Source organism: Lycorma delicatula, chromosome 10, assembly GCF_047948215.1.
Source record: "Lycorma delicatula isolate Av1 chromosome 10, ASM4794821v1, whole genome shotgun sequence".
Classification (NCBI taxonomy): domain Eukaryota; kingdom Metazoa; phylum Arthropoda; class Insecta; order Hemiptera; family Fulgoridae; genus Lycorma; species Lycorma delicatula.
In genome coordinates this window covers 94,506,333-94,527,130 of record NC_134464.1, presented here as the reverse complement: position 1 = coordinate 94,527,130, position 20,798 = coordinate 94,506,333, and the positions used below count along the sequence as shown (strand labels likewise).

At 34.2% G+C, this 20,798-nt stretch overlaps 1 long non-coding RNA gene across 2 annotated transcripts in view; it reads right to left on the bottom strand.

The window, feature by feature from the left end:
* The window catches only part of LOC142331559 (uncharacterized), a 51,225-nt gene extending 41,412 nt beyond the window's left edge, over nucleotides 1-9,813 (bottom strand). For both annotated transcript variants that reach the window (XR_012758041.1, XR_012758040.1), the window contains exon 1: nucleotides 9,579-9,813. This is a non-coding gene — a long non-coding RNA (uncharacterized LOC142331559). The remainder of the gene's footprint in view (nucleotides 1-9,578) is intronic.
* Nucleotides 9,814-20,798: the final 10,985 nt, after the last annotated feature.

Genomic DNA, 20,798 nt, shown 5'->3' with positions numbered 1-20,798 from the left:
GTTCCTCATTCTTCCTTGATGCTGAAATCACAGTTGTATGAATTGATAAAAGCAATCAGGGAAAAGTTTACTGTTTATGTGTTTGATGAATTTTTTTAAAAAAAAAGGGCAAGACGTTCTCCAACTACCTGCATATCACCCGGAATTAAATCTTATCAAGATGGTTTGTTCAGAAGTTAAAGGATACATAACAAATCACACTGAAACTTTTGATACCAAAGATGTTCAAAGGCTATGGGGAAATAAAGTGGCTGAAATGAATGAAAAAAGTTGAAAGGTGTAAAGTGATAGGTTACCAAAACAGAAGCTGAATATATGCAACAAGAGCACAATATTGGCAATAATATGAAATCATTTTTTATTTCTTTAAAATAAGATAGTAAAAGTGACAATGATGATTACGATGGTGATTCTGATGACAGTAATCTCGGAAATTCTAATATTTCTTGCAAAGTGAATGATCTTCACTCTCTTTAATTAAAATAGTTTTTGTTTTGTTTTTATATTTAAAATAATTAGTTTCTACTGTAATTTTTTATCCTATTATTTAGTGTATTTAATCGTATTGCATTAACATTTGAATATCTGTTACATTAATGTAACACCAGCAGTCAATGAAGGTAATACATTTTAAAGATTTGCATGTTTTGTTATTTTATGTTTTTTTTATTTTTGGGCTACTATTCTACAATTCTCAGCCTCATGTAAGTGCTTCTGTAATTCTTGTCATGTTTACCATTTTGTGAAAAGCATAGTAACAATTTTTTTTTTAAGAAAATGGTCAGATATTGAAGTAATGAAGTAAATGTTATGCTAAAAGGATAGTAAAATGATTTGAATTGCAGCTTTCACTGCCATAGCACCAAGCATCAAGACTGGTTACACCACCAATATATATATCTTAAATGTTATCATTGGAAGTGGCTTAATTTAAATTAGTCTGTAAAGAACTCTTAAAAAACAAATGAATAAAGACGAAATGAAAACGTTTTATATTTTTCAGTCACAGCTTCAAATAAAGAACCTGTCCCAGGTTGGATTGACAATGTATATGGCCTTACTGGAGTTTTAGTTGGAAATGCAACTGGAGTTTTAAGGGTCATGGAATGTGATCCTCATGTTATAGCAGATATAATACCAGTTGATATGGTAACTAACATAGTAATTGTTTCAGCATGGAATTTAGATTGCAGATGAGTTTTAAAATTTTAATAAAAATTATTAATTATTATTAGTCTCTTGGGTTCAACTAAAAAAGTTAAACTTTATGCTTTATCCAGCAGTGTTAGTGCTAATTACATACAATGGAAAATTTTTTATATTTATATGTGTTTTGGATCTAATTTCACCTTTACTTATCACACTGCTAATCAACTAGTGGTACATATTTTTTTCAATTTTAATTTCCTAAAAGTTTTTTTGCCATTGTGTTAATTAAAACAGAGTGTTCATGGATGATGAAAATCTATGTGTAATGAAAGAATTTTTGTTTAAGAGTTAAATGCACCTTAAATTTAACTAGCTTTCTTCAAAAGGTTACAAAATACCTTGAAAGTCTTAGTTATAGATTTTATTTTACATTTAAATTTAAGAAGCAGATCCAGCCTAAAGGTTTTTCTGTATACTCCTATTTTTCTGAATCTTTAAGTATTGTTTTATGTTCTTAGCAAAACACATAATTTGGCCTACCAAATCAGAATTATTACTTTAAAGAAGATTTGTTACAAAAAGTTATCACTTTTAGCAGCATTTCTATCTTTTCAGTTATGGAGCGACTCTTATTTTAGATGTTATTCCTACCAATTACCACTGATTGTTGGACCTGCATAAAACTATACTCTTAGATCTCATATAATCTAAATAAGATTACGTAATCTATATTTTGTTAGTGAATGACTATTAAACATATTTTTTTAGGTTAGATTTTATTTTTAGATTTTTATTTTACATATCTTAATAATGAAAATTATATGTATGCATGTCCTGACAATTTAAAACATCATTGAATTTGAAAAATAACTATATACCTACATAAAAACAATTATTTCCCTCGTATGTTGAGGGATTGTATTCTGTGTGCTGCAAGATATATTTTCTCCAAAGGATGGTATTTCTGCATGTGTGCAGTTTGGTTCTTGTTTTTCATTGTATGTTTTTTGTTGATCAGTTGAGAGACTGTGCTTTTCTATGTGCACTCAGAATGGAGTTAACATCAGAGCAGCAAATATTTCTTATTGAATATCACTTCTGAGAGCACAATTAATTTACATTAACAGTGAAAGACCAGTCTTCCATTAGTTCAACAGATCATGTTGTGTAAGAGCTCTATCATGGATGTGGGGGATATGATAGGTAAAGAACTATGAGAGAAGTAATAGACCTTAAGTACCCACTGAAAAATTTCAAACATATTGACTGCTATGCCACCAAGTCCATGGGAACAACAGAAAAAGAATGTAGCAACTACACACAAGACAAATCATAAGAAGGTCAGTCTTACTCTGTATTAAATGAATGCAGTTCAAAAGTTACTGATCACAGACTGCGGAAAACTACTTCAATACTGTGAATGGTTTTAACAATTTCTAGCGGATGATATGCATATTTTGAACATTTTTTTCTATACCGATGAGACATGCTTCTATTTATCAGAGTATGTGCATGCACAGAATTCATGTGTATGGTCTATCAATAACCCACATGCCATACATGAAATTTCACTACCTGTCCAGAAGATTGGGGTGTGGATTGTAGTATCCAGGAAAAAATAGTTAGCCCAATATTCTTCAGAGAAACAATAAATTCAGCTTGTCATTGTGAAATCATTTACCAGTTGATGGGAACGCTAACCAAGGACAAAATTAATAATGCTTGGATTCAACAAGATGGCACTTACTGCCAGGCAGTCCATGAAGTTACTATTGGACTTACATCCACCAGATTTTTACATATTTTTTTACGCAAAACATGTTTGTCAAGGAAACACAGCCTCCAGGGACTTAAAACTGCTGTTCATAATTACATCTACAACACTACAGATGAACAACTTGTGAAAGTCTTTGAGAACAAGAAGAAAGGTGTGCAAATTTTCCTGGATATTCATGGAAATCATTTTCAACAACTACTGTTACATATTGTTATTCTAGTGTGTGATTGGTGTATTGTTACTTTTTGAATGCAATCTCCTAAAAAAATTCATTTTACTATTCACTACTAGTCTTGCTCTATGCCTGTTATTCTATTTCCATTCACATCTTATCACTTGTTAAAATTTGACAGTCTGTGCGCAGTATTAAAATTTCTTAGTATAGGAATCCTAGTAGGATTTCCTAGTATTTCCTTATATTAAAGAATTGGACAATGTTCAGAGAATAAAAAGCGTAGTATAAAGGTAATGTCAAAATCAAAAACAGCTGTAATGCTTCTAAAACAGTTCAGTTTCTTCCTAATTTCAATGAGAAGGTGCCTCAACATTCTTGCTCAGAGACAAATTATCAAGTTGCTTGTGAATTATGGTCTATTTTTATAATTTTTTCCTCAAGGTAGCAGATATTATATTTGCCAATTTGCTACAATAAAGTTATTTTTTAAACCATTAACTTTACTGTAAATGACAGTATAAAATTGTGAATTTTGGAATTCTGAATAACTGGAGACAACAAAGACTGATCAGAAAATTAAATGAGGAATTTAAAAAGAAATGTACTATTTAAAAAAAAATTGTTAATATTAAAATCACCCAACTTATTCTGCCTGTGCAAATTAGAAAAAAAATCAACAAGAACTTTATTAGGATCTTCATTTAGATGACATTAAAGTTTAGCTTACTGAGGAAAAAACTGTTTTGTTCATCTCAGTATACTTATGTTGTAAAGTGCATAAGAATTTATATGCAGTGTATTTGTTATGTTGTTATGAAGTATATAGTAATTGTTGAAAATGATTTCAATGAATATCCATGCAAATTTGCACACCTTTCTTCTTGTTCTCAAAGACTTTCACTAGTTGTTCATGTGTAGTGTTGTAGATGTAATTATGAACAGCAATTTGTGAAGTCGCTGGAGGCTGTGGTTCCTTGACAAACATTATGTTTTGCAGATTCACTGTTTCTTACAATTGCAAAAATTAAGAACCCTGAGGGGCAATAATTATTGTAACACTAATGAGGTCTATTCTTTTATCTCAAATAAGCTAATCTTATATTAATTTTCATGTACTGTTGTAGAATAAAAAAAAAAAATGTTACAGAAGAGAGGAGGACAGTATTGAATATCCACTAATATACAATAAGTTTCAAATACACAAAATCCAGTCACATGGTTTAATCTATCTGCCTACACCATTTCCATCATCATTTTAGAAACTGACAAAATAAAATTGAGTATTTTTAAGTTCTTTCTACATTATCTACTGGCATTACTCATAGATACCATTGCACCAATTTTTGGTAAAGAAAAAAGTTAAGATTTTGTTTTTACTAATAATTTACCACAGGAAATTTAAGCCAAGAATGGCCAGGGTTTATTGCTCGATTAACTTTTTTAATATTACTATTATCCACTTAAGAAAAGGCATCACACAAGATGCTACCATTTTGTCATAAAGATTGACAAAATGATGGAGTTAAAAATTATAATTTGAAAGTTTAATTATTATTACCTACACTATTAAAAAAAAAAGACAAACTATTTGCATAAAAGTATGATAATTTCCCCACAAAAATTTAAGAATTGTTCACTTTACACGAATAATTTCTATAATATATTAAAGATTATTTCTTTCTGAATAAATAAACTTCAGTAATTACATCACTTCGCTGTAAACCCTTACAAATGTTCTTTCACTTTACACTTTGTTCATATTTCAAATAAATTACTCTCTATTAATAAAAGTTATAAAACAACTATATATATTTACATTAGTTTTGACAAATTTTTCATGACAAAAAATATGTTAAAAATATGAATCTTCAACTCATTTTATTTTTATTGATGATATGTTTACAGGCTGCTAAAAGTATCAGAAAAAACTGACAAAGTTTTATAGTCAATATTATATTTCTGTATAAGACAATGGAATTTGTCTAACAAGAATACTCAAGATCTGTGGAAATCATTAGATCAAAAAGATAAAGAAATATTTCCATTTAATGTTGAAGATATTAATTGGGAAGAATATTTATATGAGAGGAATAAGACAATATATGTTAAAAGATGATTTGTCAACTATTCCAGCTGCAAAGAAAGTGCCTAAATGGTTAGTTCTGCTGATTTTTTTTTTTTGACATTACATTAGATTTTATTCTCTATTCTTATTATTCTGTGCTAATCCTATAATCACAAAATATTTACATTCTTCATTATATAATAATACTATTGAAAAACTATATTACACTTTCCAATTATCCATCCATTTAATACTCATTTCCAGAGTTTCTTACAATAATTTCATTACAAATATTCAGTAAATTATTATTTTCTCTGTGTTACAGAACTTACCAATTCATTCGATTTTATTTGGTGTGATCATTCATACCATAAACTGAGTGCTTGCTAGTTCACAATCCATGTGTCATAGGAATCTTTAATAAGTTTTAAAAATTCAAAGGTCTAGTTGCAGGCTGGCCAGTTGTTGAAGTGATTAGCAAGCTGTTATCTACATCAACTGATTCATTCCTAGCAAGGATCTGCCTTTTTTTTTCTATTAATAATTTCATCTCTGTTATGTACTTTGTGTAGAAGCATGCTTGAATTTTTTATTATTATAAGTAAATTAATAAACTTCAAATGACATCAAGAACAAGTTCTGCTACAAAAGAGAAAAAGAAAGGGAAAAGGCAAATTAAAGAAAGTTTTTCAGTTGAAGATGAATTTGATTTGATTTTAAGCAAATCTGATAACATTGAAAAGGAAATTTTAACTGAAACAAGAAAAAAAGGATAATCAATTGATAATATTGAAATGATACTTCCATAAATTCAAAAATGGAATAACATAAATGATTATAATATATTTCTCTAATAAACTGATGAAAATAAATGATAAAAATTTAAAGTTAAATAAAATTTGACAAATATTTTAAATACTAAAAATAATAATATAAACCAGTACTTGAGAAAATATAATTGGGACCCCTTTGAAGAAACTTGAACATATTTTTTGATATTTTGAATAGAATATCACCTGTAATTGGGTTTCAGTTAAATGAAGTAATGATTGACAATTATCACACATTTTTTTAAAGAAATTCTGAAACTTTCAGACTACCTCTATTGAATAGTCAAATTTAATTGCTTTTGAACTAAAGTTGAGTTCCTAAAGTAAAATTGTTAAACTTTCAGATATTAGTTGGGAGAATTGATATAACTTTGTTTACATGAATGATTCTATGTCTACTGAAAATTGGAGGCTTCAAGGTGGCCAGCTAAATCTATAGAGAAAAGTGGTGTTCCAAAATGGGAAAATTTATGGTACTATTAAATAAATAATATATCTGCAGCTAAAGTAATACTCATCCTTATAATCATCTTCAGACTTAAAAAAGCCATGTACTGAAATACATATGTAATAATTAAATACATATTGTTAATGATAATTGGAATATGAGTTTTAAATCATAAATGTAATGAATTAAGACTCTTAAAGGGGACTGCTGAGTTACTACATTACTTGTTTTTCAATTCCATTTCTGCTTGTGTATTATATAGAAACAGTCAATTACTTAATTACAGTACTTACTCAATTTTTTCTACAATACTTTAAGTTAAGCATTACCACCAGTAATTAATGAAGTTAACCTACGATTTGTTTAGGAGCTTCATATGAGTAGTGTCTTTCTCTGGATAGATAGATTGATGATTCTTTTTCTTTTTGGTTATGGGAATGTGTGTGTGTGATAAGAGTGTATGAATGCGTGTGTGAGAAGAGTTGTTTTGTCTGTACTTAATTGACAAGGGGATATTAGTGATATCTATGGGTGTATGAAAAAATTATGTTTGTTGTATATGTTATGCAAATTCATTTTTACTGGTTACTGGTTAGATGTGAATTTTTAAATTCTGCACTAATGCATGTTTCTATCTGAAACATGCATGAAATCAGTTGATAAGGCTTCTTTATATAGAAAAATGGATTACATAATTTTTTGTGTGTAGTAATTTTTCTAAAGCTACTGGGCTTATTGTGTTTGGATCTGTTTTGGAGGGTTTTATCTGTATGACAATAGATTGTGAGTCACTGGATACAGATATTATTCTTTTGGAATATATTTAGTTTAGTTTTTACACTCTCAGTGTTTATGGCTGGAATAAGAAAGATTAGACTTGAAATTTGACCTTCACCTTCTTCTTCCTACAATTCCAACATGCGATACCTTATTAATGGTTAATATTAACATAAATATTAATGAAAGAATGGATAATAATGATTAACAATATCTACAAATACTCACTATGAATGAGTACAGCTCCTTAGTTAATTTTTATACTAGTTTTTTTTCTGGCGAAAAATGTTTTACCATTATCATCGCTCGGATACTAGAGTTACTGATAATAAGCTAACCTGTATTTATCACATTTTTTATAAATCAAGTTTATATAAACAAAATATTTATAATGTTGTTATTCTGACATTTTAATGGTCATAGGGCTGTTGCCATGCTATTTCTAAGGACAGAACTCAAAATAATTTTGTTAAGGATTTTAAAGAGGTTCTGGATTATGATAAATTAAGGTCATATTTATATGAACATGATTGCGGTAAAATTCTTGATAATGATGTTGATTTTCAGTTTTAATAACTTTTTTATATTTTATTAGGGTATATTAATTAATCAAAATCTGTTATTTTAATTTATGCCATGGACAACAGTTGGGCTGTTGTCCATGGCATACAATTTCTCAGATGGACTGTATAAGAAAGGGTGTAAAAATCCTCACAGCCACAAAATTATACTGAACACATTAAATTAAAAAAAAGATAGATGTGTGGATTATGGCAGCTAAAATTTAATATTTTAAAAATATTTATTACCTACTAAGAATCAGTGAAAAATTATAAACCCCTATACTGGTATGCCTACTATTAAAAATAAAATTTGTAAATGGTAATGTTGATTCTGATGAGAATGAAATTGTGAATATTTTTAATGGATACGGTTCTTGGAGCTATTCTATTTATAATATTTATTAATGACCTATTTTTACATAAATGTTATGGTAAAGCTATATGTTTTGCAGATGATACTGCTCTAGTATATTCATCTAAAAAACTTTTTAGATTTCTGACTTATCTGGAAAATTCAGGCTTTTGGGTTTATGTCAATATATTAGCTCTTAATGCTTTAAAATCCCAATATCTAATTTTCATGTTTGCTTCCAGCTTATTAGCTCCATTAATATACGGTAATGGTAATTGTGCTCATACTCAATTACAATGCAACTGAGTCATCTCAGGTGAATTTTATTAAATACTTAAGGTTGATGGTAGATGACAAATTTTCATGGAATTTGCATATACAAAGTGAAAAGATATTAGTTTATATGCATTAAAAAATTTTATCATATAAAAAATATTTTTCCAATAGTGTCCTTCAACAAATCTACTTTTACTACTTTATTCAAAATTAAATTATGGATAGCACTGCTGGGTATCAACTGAAGAAAAAGAGAGATGAGATTACGACAGCTAAAAAACAATATTTTAAAAATATGAAGGAATTACCTGCCAAGAATCTGTGGAGAATTATAAATCAGTGAACTGGTATGTCTGCTATCAAAAATAAACTATCTGTAATATGTGTATATGGTAAAGTTGTTTCTGATGAAAGTGAAATTGCTAATAATTTTATGGTTTCTGACTTTTATGGTTAAAAGATTTCTGGCTTATTTCTTGATATTCATAAATCAACAGATACAGTTAAACATTTGCTTGTATTAGATAAAATGTATAGTGCAGACAATAAAGGTTTAGCTTTAAAATGTTTTGCATATTATCTGGAGGGCCGAAGTAACTGCATATTTGTGCGCGATTGTTAGCAATATCCTGTAGGTGAACTGTGGAGTCTCCTCAGGAATCAGTTCTTAAGCATATTCTATTCATAATGTTTATTAATGATTTGTTTTCGCATATATTTTATGGTAAAGCTTATTAGATTCATTAATAACCAAAATGTTGATTGCAATCATATTAAATTTTAATTGTATTAAATGGTATCTTTATTAACACCAACCTGATACAAATGTAAAGATATTTACATTTATATTATTTTTCTCTCTAAGTGAGAGAAAAATGACTGAAGAAAATAGTGCATATGTGTTGTTAAGTGTGTTAAGGGTTTTTTATTTTAATTTTTTATTTATTAAATTGTTGATCTGAAACTCTTACCTATATGGTCAAGCTTTAGCTTTGTGGGTAGTAAACTACTAGACCTACTCACTGGGTTATACTTCATGGGTTTCTTGTGTTTTTCATGTATGTATTATGAATTGATGCAGTTGAAAATAAATAAATTTATTATTATTACTATTGTCTATTTTATTCGCGAGGAACTAATGAAATCAGTTATGAAACTGTACTTACATTCTTTAAGTTTGACATAACCTACAAATATCACCTCAACTTATATTTAAACAAGCACAGTGTCATATAACACTTCACATACTAACTTTCTCTTTTTCATTTATTCCTCGATCACCTGCAGGTTTTTTAAATATATAATTGGATTTTCGGTGTCTTTTTTTGTAGTTAGCCATAAAAACAAAATAAACAAATAACTCATAATTTATAGACAACCACAGCCAGTGTTTACTGGATATTGCCGTAATAATTCTAGCAAGAGTATGAAATACTATTTTAGTATAGTTTATTATTCAAAAAGAATTTTTACTAAAATACTAGGCAAGTAAATGCTCGCGCAAGGTAATATTTCGGGAACAAAGATTCAGAAAATTTAGTGTCTAAGTTATTACATCTATTTTATGTGGTACCTGAATATTTATAATTGAATTAGGAAAAAATGAAAATCAAAACAAATTACCAAACTTTGAGTACGACTTCCTCTTTGAAGTAAAAGATAAATTTGAACCGATAGATATTGGTAATCGAAGCTGCAAAAGACTTAAAAATTTTATCGTATAAAAACTATTTTTCCAATAGTGTCCTTCTACAAACTACTTTCTTCAAAATTAAATTATGGGTAGGAATGCTATCCATAATCTTAAGTCTGTTTTAAGCTGCTAAAGCTGTAGACTTCTTACTGAGCAGTATTTTTTGTTTTTAATGTAAACCTCTATTCACAGGATAAACTTACTCTCGTTTTTTTGAGATGCGTTTTACTCTCAGAAAAATAAAAGTACCACATCGACGAGGGAGATTCAGAGCCGTCTTGCCCCAACAAGTCTCTCCCTCCTGCTTCCTTAATTTGCAAAAATCAGATTGCATTAATAAAACTTTTTTTCCAAAATATTATCTGCCTTAAAATAACTAAAAATTATGTAGTGGGAAGTTCATATGTGAATCTTAGTGGATATTATCCTCTAAAGAGAATCAACTTCATTTAAAGAAGGCAAAGTCCTGTAAGGACATCAGACAGGATTTCTGAGATCTGTAGCAAAAGAAACAAACCTGAAAATCTCTTCTAATTAATATTTTACATCCAGTGATCATTTCTAATTTGATACTTACCGCTTAACACCATAAACCTGAAGAATACACGTGCACTAGCTGCTTTAAGAAAACTTTAATTACAGTCAAATTTGTTTATTAAATAGATATAAAATGTATATGTCATTTCTTAAACAAAATTGGACCGTGTGGTCACTGATCTCTATAAAACTGGATAAGGGATCCTTATGGCGTAAAATACAATAAAATGTTCAATATTGACCCCACAAGTTTAGTTGGTCTATGATGAACGCTTCTTCGAAAATCAGCAGATTTCGAAGTCGAGAGTTCCAACGTTCTAGTAAAGGTAGTAGTTACTTTTATACGGAGTTGAATACTAGATCGTGGGTACCAGTGTGCTTTGGTGGTTTTTATTCCCCAAGACCACCGATGATGGTTCACCAGTTACGCATTGCGATTCTCAATGGTTGCATGGCCTCTAACCTCCCGGGACCCCACAGGATCCGGTGAATCCGTGCCCTATGGGGGTCGCTCACCCAGTAGGCCGGGACTCGATTTTTCCTTTGCGCCATATCTCAAACCAGATCCCCTCCAAGAAGCAAGGAGGGAATCTGGCCGGGTCTCCGGTCTTTTCAATTTCCCCCTAACTCAACGGTCAATCATCGAGAGCGGCCCACCTCAACGAACCGCCCTCTCATAAGCAGGGCTGCCTTGTATTTCCCTACCTCCAGTAACTGTCCCCATACCACTCCCTAGCGTCACTCCCCTTGATTTGTATTATTCTGGTTACCATACAGGCTACGTTATCCCATTCATGTTTTCCTTTTAGCATGTACTGCAGCGTGTTTTCCGGATGCAATTGACTTATTCCAAATCAGTGTCTAATCTCGTCCCATCTATTACATCAGTATATCGATATAGTCACATATGCGGACACAATTCATATTGCAGCTCTCCTCTGCAGAGCAGATATCTTATTTAAGTTCTTCTTATCAAAGGCCTCGCCCCACGTATAAAATAACTGTCATTGCATTGACAAAATCAGTCTCCTTTTCGATGAACATGGACCTGCTTAGTATGTGGTAATGAGCCTGCTTAGCTTACCAATCACAGCCTCGGGACGCTGCGTTACCTTGCTCAAGTGCTCCGTATGTAGCCTACGATCTGCAACGATACGCATAGATATTTAATACATCTAGATATGAGGATTATCATGCCACCTACTCTCCTATTTCTCCGATTCTTGTCCTGCCTGTTAAGGCGACCGCCGGTGACTTATTAGGCGCTAATGTCAGTCCTTTTTCTTCAAGCCACATTTGTATACTATCGACCACGACTGCTGCACAATCTTCCACTTCTTGTTCGTCGGCATAAGCTATCTGTTCGGCGTCCCCTTCAAACTCCAGTCTCAATACTCCGTCAAAGGTCCCCCCGAATATCTCTACCGGAATTTCGCCCTCCTCGGTAAATACATGTATTTTACTCTGGAGTAGATAAGAGTAAAATAATTCTTATGCCCCTCAAATAATTACTAATATTCCTTTCTCGTAATTCTTCGTTGATTACAGAGAGAGCCGAAAGCTTTCCTGACGTCTAGCAGGACCACTAAGGAATCCTCCTCTGACGCCAGGTGCTCAGTATGCAGACCAGTTAGAATTAAAACGCATCAAACGTGGACCTCCCCTTCACAAAACCGTATTGTCTAGGTAACAATCCCCCGTCATTTCTAACTCCGCCAATTCACGATCAACAATGTCTTTTAAATAGTTTACTGATCGTGTTTAATAGACAGATAGGTCGATACGTGACTCCTTCCATCTCTGTATCCCTCTTCTTCAGTACCAGAAACAGTCGTGCCAATTCTCAACACACCGGAAACGAGAGCCCTCTAGGGCCTGATTAAAGGCGTCTAACACAATCCAGGGGTATCTGGCCACCATTTCCTTGACTAATTTACCTGGAACCAAATCTGGTCCTGGACTCTTGTTGGGGTGTAATGTCACCGCAGCATTCTTGAGCTCCCCGATCGTGAACCTCGCGTTGTATTAAATTGTCATCTCTCTCCATTCTGACTCAACTACTGGGAAGAGTTCCTCTACAACTCGCAACGCCACCTCACTAGAAAGAGGGAGGCTGATCTTCCAAATCGGTCCATGACCAGTTTGTAAGCATCCCCCAGGGGTTTACTTCATGGTTTTCCAGCAGTTCATGCCATGCTCTGACCTTGGCGTCCTTTATTGCCTTTGTTAATGCCTTCCTGACACGGCAGTAATCTTCTCTTAGCCCCTCGTCAACCCTACCGTTCCTTTTAGTATCTTGCTGCAGCCTCCTCCTCGAGGCAAGAATTGCAGCTCTCCTTTCGGCTATGACAGAGGACCACCAATAGACTCTACGCTTACTCGGACCTTCCCTTAGCCTAACATGTCTGCATACATTTTCTACGTATTCAGACAATCTTTCTGGCGTGATCAGAACATACTCGATACCTCGTCTACGACATCTGTTGTCACTGTCTGTAGGTTTCTAAAGTGAAACTAACTAGTCCAGGCCGGACGTGCCCAACGGTAAAGATGATGCGTGGTGGTCCGTGACAAATTCTTCTTGTCACACTATTCAACCACACATCTCAGAAATGGTCGACCTGAGACTGTACTTCACTTAAAACTCGTATATATCATCCTCTGAAGTAATACCTGACGGTAATTCCCCGATGATAAACAGGAAAAAAGTGTTCAATATTGAAGCATACTCCAGCGCCGCGGAATGAGCTGCTGGGAAATAAATAAAACCATTGTAGGCATACGCGACTATAATAGTGATGGTAGGATGCGTACTTTACTTAAGTCAGATAACCAAAAGAACGGTCATTTTTGCAACACAAGCAGAAATTTACGGACAGTTATAGAAAATTTATATAGAGATCAGTGTTCAAAATACAAAATCAGAACACTTCTACTGCATCGGTTGAAAACGTGGTTTTATACCTATATTACATCTGCGCAAGCAACAATTCATTTTAGTTAGTTCTACCACTCATTTAGTGTTCAAATTTTACCAATTCCAATACACGAGATCCCCTATCCAATTTTATAGAGATCAGTGCGAGTGGTTTACAGTAGTGATCATATACGGGGGTTTGGCTGGGGAAGAATATCACCGGACCAAGAGAAGCCTCAGGGAGGAAATCCGGAAGGCCTGGGATCGCTTGATATAGGATCTGATTGACAAACCGTGGGGGAGGGCTTATCAAATCGTCATGAAAAGGTTTGGTAAGCGACTCCCTCTCCTTTCCAAGGATCAAACGACGAGAGCGGTATCAACCCTCTTCCCAGTCATGGATCTGGATTGGGTGAAGCGCGATTATCAGACCTTCGGAAGAGGATCTGTGAACTGCGGCCCTGGTAATTACAGGACAGAAGAGCCCCGGGACCGGACGAAGTTCCTGGCATTACCGTTAACAACCTGGTGAGTCACCACGCCTGGGTAGTATTAGAGCTCATGAACAAGGCGTTGACGAATCGGACTTTCCCTCAAAATTAGAAGGAGGCTAGACTGGTTCTGCTCCCGAAACCGGTTACTGAACATCAGTAAGAAAGGTACAGACCAGTCTGTCTTCTAAACGAGCTGGCGAAGCTTTACGAGAGGCTGACTGTGAACCGAATATGGGAAGAAATTGGCTAGAGGAGGACTCTCAAAGGAAAGCGACCGTTGACTCTATTCGTTACGTTGTGGACTGGGCCAAGACTTTGGGGCAGGCGCCTGGCGAAACGCATTTTATAGTGTTCCCTGGAAGGGATCAGGAGCAGGGGCCTGAGTGAATATCTGGTGGCGATAGCTAACAACTATCTCCACGATCGGAGTATCATCGCCTATACAGAAGAGGTGATGCGTTTCGTCACTAAGTGTGGGGTTCCACAAGGGTCGGTGCTAGGTCCACTCTTGTGTTATATGATATACGACGACCTCCTGAAGATGGAGCTTTAAGACTGGGCAGAGGTGATCACGTATGTCAACGATCTGGCACTACTACTTGCTAGCCGCACGGAAAGGCAGGTGGAAAACACCGCCAATATTACAATAACATGAATCAGTGTCTGGCTACGGAGGAAAGGAATGAAACTTGCTCCAAGGAAGACGGTAGCTATTGTGGGACGCGTGGACTTCAAACTATAGCAATCGAGGTTGACGGGGTTAGGGTGGTGGAGTGCAAGGTATCTAGGTTTCTGGGTAGATAGATCAGGGCTCTTCACCACCCATCTCCGGGAGATGAAAACTAAATGTGAAGCAGTTATTGCCACATTAGGTCGACTGATGGCAGTGTGGGCAGGCCCTTAGCCCAGCAAAACAAGACTGATTACGACAGCTGCGCGGTCAACACTTACGTATGCAGTTCCGGTCTGGGTGGACGCACAAGATTTTAAATGAAATGTGGACTGGGCAGCGATTAAGGTGACTGCTGCATATCGGGGGATGCGGTGCAAGTGATTGCGGGCATCCCTCCGATCTCGAGGTGCAGCAAGGTGGAAGACAGCGGCACGAATCGCAGAGTCTTTGGGATGCCTCGCGAAAAGGCGCTTGGACTCAACGGTTGATCCCCCTGGATTCAGAGGAAGCATGGAGAGAGGTTTCCCACTTACTCGTTTCTTTCGTGGCACGGGAAGTATGGGACCTATCTTTTCAAGTTCAAGCGGCGAACTCTTCATATTGTGTTTACTTTGGATAGCTGGACACCCCAGAGCACAAGATTTACCGTTTTGAAAAGTGGGCGAGTAGCCGACTACAAGGACTGGATTGGCTGATGCCAGAGAACACGGTCGGCCATATGCTTTAGGAACAACACCATGGGAGGAAGAGGTGTCCAGACTGGTCACGTGCATCCTAAAGACCAAGCTGGAATGGGGCCGACTGAAAGAACAAGCGGACAATATTGGCGGTGAGGCTCCGGTGACGCAATCATTGTTACAGTTACTACCATTTCGTGTTTAATGTTTATTTTATGTTAGTTTAAGATATAATTGTGTGTTTTCAAGATATGTCAAGTGGCCGTTGTGGTTATGACTGTTGTTTTGTACAGTTAATTAAACCCATCGTGGTAACTTCGTGCTGGGCCAAACCACGGATATTTTTGTTCTTTTCTTTTTAAACGTACTACATTGCTGTAATTGTGTATTTTTTCATATGCGTTTCCTTATCAATCAATTTTTTTTTTGTATCTATGTATCTCACCTTACCGTAGTTACCTTACCTTAGTTTTCATACACGGTTCTCCTTTTTTCTGCCTGGATCTAATGGACAGAAAGGCTGTTAGTGTTCTCCTTGTATATATTTTTCGTTGTCGTGTCCTCCACTCGAGATCGATCTTTCTATGAACAATAGATTACCCAAGCAAGAGTCCTTTTGGGGTTCGCAATTAAGTAGTGATAGATTTTTGATTTTTTTGTACATGTGTATTTTATTTTGTTCTATATGTCAGGTTAGATATGTATGTAGAGGTGTTGAACACGGGCCGTGTTTTATTTACCTCCAAATTAATTAACGTTTTAGTATATAAACTGTTTATAAGGGACTTGTTGGCCTTTCTGTCTGTTTTTCATTTAGTATATCAATGACGCAAGTCGTTCTGATTCTTTGATATGTGAGCATTTGTTGCTCAGGGATCTTTATTAAAAAATATATCTAGTCGTAGGTCCTGTTACTTTTTTGTTCAATTTTTATATGTCTGTTCTTACCTTTTAGGATGTAAGGTCCATAATGACGAGTTAGCATTCCAGTAAGGTGACACCTAACAATACTGGGAGTACGTCACGGGGTTATTGCGTATAAAATAAGTATATTTAAAAAAAAAGACTGGCGAAAAAAACGAGATCGCCAGGCATCGAATCGTGGACTAGAGAGGTAGCCTCAATGCTGAGGCCGTTTTAGTCACCCACACGCAAGAGTGGTTGGATTGGGGCTCCGATGAAGCATTGAGGACCCTCAAGGTATGCGAGGTGGGCGCGTGATTCAGAGGGGGTATGCGTGGGGTGCATACCCGAACCCTGATTAGGATATAAGGACGGTTAAAGTAGCGTTCCTGGGGAGAGATGTCGTGGCGACCAGACGTGGTGGTCATGATGTCTCAATGAACCAGGAGGGACCCCCACCTACAGTACAGCGTTTTTAGCTGCAAGCACAGGGTGGGTTATCTACAACCACATCACTCAGGGCTGACCGAGGCAGCGTCTTCTAGGCAATTACCGGTTGCCCCTGAGTATTTAAAAATGGCCTGAAAAATATAAAAAAAGGTACGATTCAGGACACCAAAATGAGAAAAAAGTTCATATCTGGGATCAAGTATTCAACTGTGATTTAAGATCTGATCAGTGCTAAAAAAACAACTGATTAGTAATGGTGGTGACATTTATTGTTATGTTAATCTACTAAACAATCTACTAAAAAGATTGTTGTGTATTTGAGATTACACTAATGGTTAAATCATTGATAGACATTGGCAATATAATTTGTAAAAATGTTTAAGCAAGGAGTTTATTATATTGTCACCACCATGCTAAAGTAACGAATGTGAAAAATTGCATTTTCTAGATTTGTCAGTTTATGACTAATCTAAACGTCCTGCATGTTGTGCTAAATTATCCAATCTCTTTTAGGAAGCCTAGTTTAAACCTTTTCACTTTTATGAATATGCATTCTTATTCAAAATTTAACATTGAAGTTGTTTAACTCTCCTGAAAAGTTAAGTTTTTCACATTTGTTACTTTAGCATGGTGGGGACAATATATTATTTGATAATGTATATTTATTGTGTTCTCACAGCTTTTTGCAAAACACAAATCAAATTTTGTCATCAAATATTAATATTTTGTCAGTGTTATGTTAATGTACCAAATCTAAACTAACATTTGTTGTGCGTTTGATATTACAATAATTGTTAAATCGTTGATAGACATTGCCAATAAAATTTGCAAAAATGTTTGACTTAACAAGCAGTGTAATATTATATATTATTTGATACTGTAAAATTATTTTATGTGCCCTCGTCGCTTTTTAAGTCCACAAATTAAATTTTGTCATCAAATATTAAATGTAAATTATTTGTCAGTGTTATGTTAATGTTCTAAATAATCTACCCTAATATTTGTTGTGTATTTGAGATTACAATTATGGTCGATAGACATTGGCAATATAATTTGTAAAAGTTTTTAAGCAAGCAGTATCAGTATATTACATAAAATTTGATAATTTAAATTTATTTTGTGTGCTTTTGCCACGTTTTAGGTCAGAAATTCAAATTTTGTCTTCAAATATTAAATGTAATCTTATAGCAAGCCTTTCCCAAAACCAATTTGATATAGTAATGGATAATATGACCAGGAATTTGTGTGTGGACTACATTGGTCATACTACATATTACATGAGGTATACCTAATTACTTTAACAAGATATGTAACCCACTTTGATAACTGTTATATTATTGATGATGACGAATTATGATCGCTGAACAATGAACTCTGACCTGACCCAATCGGTACCCATTGAAACGTGATCTTTGATCTAATCGGTGCTCATTGAATGGGGATCAAGCATTCAATGAACGGTGATTTATGACCTGATCGGTGCTCAATGAATAATGGTGATCGTGATCAGATCGTTGCTCAATGATAGCTGATAAGTGATGGTGGTGATTATTTGTCAGTGTTATGTACCCTAATACCCTACCCAGTGTTATGCACCCAGTGTTATCTACCCTAATATTTGTTGTGTATTTGAGATTACAATAATGGTTAAATTGTCAATAGATATTGCCAATAAAATTTGTAAAAGTAAGCAGTCAGTGTATTATATATTAGTTGATAATGTAAAATTATTTTATGTGCTCTCCCCGCTTATTAGGTCTGCATATCAAATTTCGTCATCATATATTAAATGTAATATAGCAAGTCTTTCCCAAAACCAAATTGATATAGTAATGGATAATATGACCAGGAATTTGTGTGTGTACAACATTGGTCATACTACATATTACATGAGGTGTACCCTAATTATTTTAACAAGATGTGTAACCCATTTTGATAACTGTTATATTATTGATGATGATGAATTATGATCGCTGAACAATGAACTCTGACCTGACCCAATCGGTACCCATTGAAACGTGATCTTTGATCTAATCGGTGCTCATTGAATGGGGATCAAGCATTCAATGAACGGTGATTTATGACCTGATCGGTGCTCAATGAATAATGGTGATCGTGATCAGATCGTTGCTCAATGACAGCTGATAAGTGATGGTGGTGATTATTTGTCAGTGTTATGTACCCTAATACCCTACCCAGTGTTATGCACCCAGTGTTATCTACCCTAATATTTGTTGTGTATTTGAGATTACAATTATGGTCGATAGACATTGGCAATATAATTTGTAAAAGTTTTTAGCAAGCAGTATCAGTATATTACATAAAATTTGATAATTTAAATTTATTTTGTGTGCTTTTGCCACGTTTTAGGTCAGAAATTCAAATTTTGTCTTCAAATATTAAATGTAATCTTATAGCAAGCCTTTCCCAAAACCAATTTGATATAGTAATGGATAATATGACCAGGAATTTGTGTGTGGACTACATTGGTCATACTACATATTACATGAGGTATACCTAATTACTTTAACAAGATATGTAACCCACTTTGATAACTGTTATATTATTGATGATGATGAATTATGATCGCTGAACAATGAACTCTGACCTGACCCAATCGGTACCCATTGAAACGTGATCTTTGATCTAATCGGTGCTCATTGAATGGGGATCAAGCATTCAATGAACGGTGATTTATGACCTGATCGGTGCTCAATGAATAATGGTGATCGTGATCAGATCGTTGCTCAATGACAGCTGATAAGTGATGGTGGTGATTATTTGTCAGTGTTATGTACCCTAATACCCTACCCAGTGTTATGCACCCAGTGTTATCTACCCTAATATTTATTGTGTATTTGAGATTACAATAATGGTTAAATTGTCAATAGATATTGCCAATAAAATTTGTAAAAGTAAGCAGTCAGTGTATTATATATTAGTTGATAATGTAAAATTATTTTATGTGCTCTCCCCGCTTATTAGGTCTGCATATCAAATTTCGTCATCATATATTAAATGTAATATAGCAAGTCTTTCCCAAAACCAAATTGATATAGTAATGGATAATATGACCAGGAATTTGTGTGTGTACTACATTGGTCATACTACATATTACATGAGGTGTACCCTAATTATTTTAACAAGATGTGTAACCCATTTTGATAACTGTTATATTATTGATGATGATGATTATGATCGCTGAACAATGACTCTGACCTGACCCAATCGGTACTCATTGAAACGTGATCTGTGATCTAATCGGTGCTCATTGAATGGGGATCAAGCATTCAATGAACGGTGATTTATGACCTGATATCGGTGCTCACTGAATAATGGTGATCGTGATCAGATCGTTGTCAATGACAGCTGATTAGTGATGATGGTGATTATTTGTCAGTGTTATGTTAATGTACTAAATAATCTACCCCAATATTTGAGATTACAATTACGGTTAAATCGTCGATAGACATTGGCAATATAATTTGTAAAAAATTTTAAGCAAGCAGTATATTACATATTATTTGATAATTTAAATTTATTTTGTGTGCTCTCGCTGCGTTTTAGGTCAGAAATTCTGTCTTCAAATATTAAATGTAATCTTATAGCAAGTCTTTCCCAAAACCAATTTGATATAGTAATGGATAATATGACCAGGAATTTGTGTGTGGACTACATTGGTCATACTACATATTACATGAGGTATACCTAATTACTTTAACAAGATATGTAACCCATTTTGATAACTGTTATATTATTGATGATGATGATGATTATGATCGCTGAACAATGAACTCTGACCTGACCCAATCGGTACCCATTGAAACGTGATCTTTGATCTAATCGGTGCTCATTGAATGGGGATCAAGCATTCAATGAACGGTGATTTATGACCTGATCGGTGCTCAATGAATAATGGTGATCGTGATCAGATCGTTGCTCAATGACAGCTGATAAGTGATGGTGGCGATTATTTGTCAGTGTTATGTACCCTAATACCCTACCCAGTGTTATGCACCCAGTGTTATCTACCCTAATATTT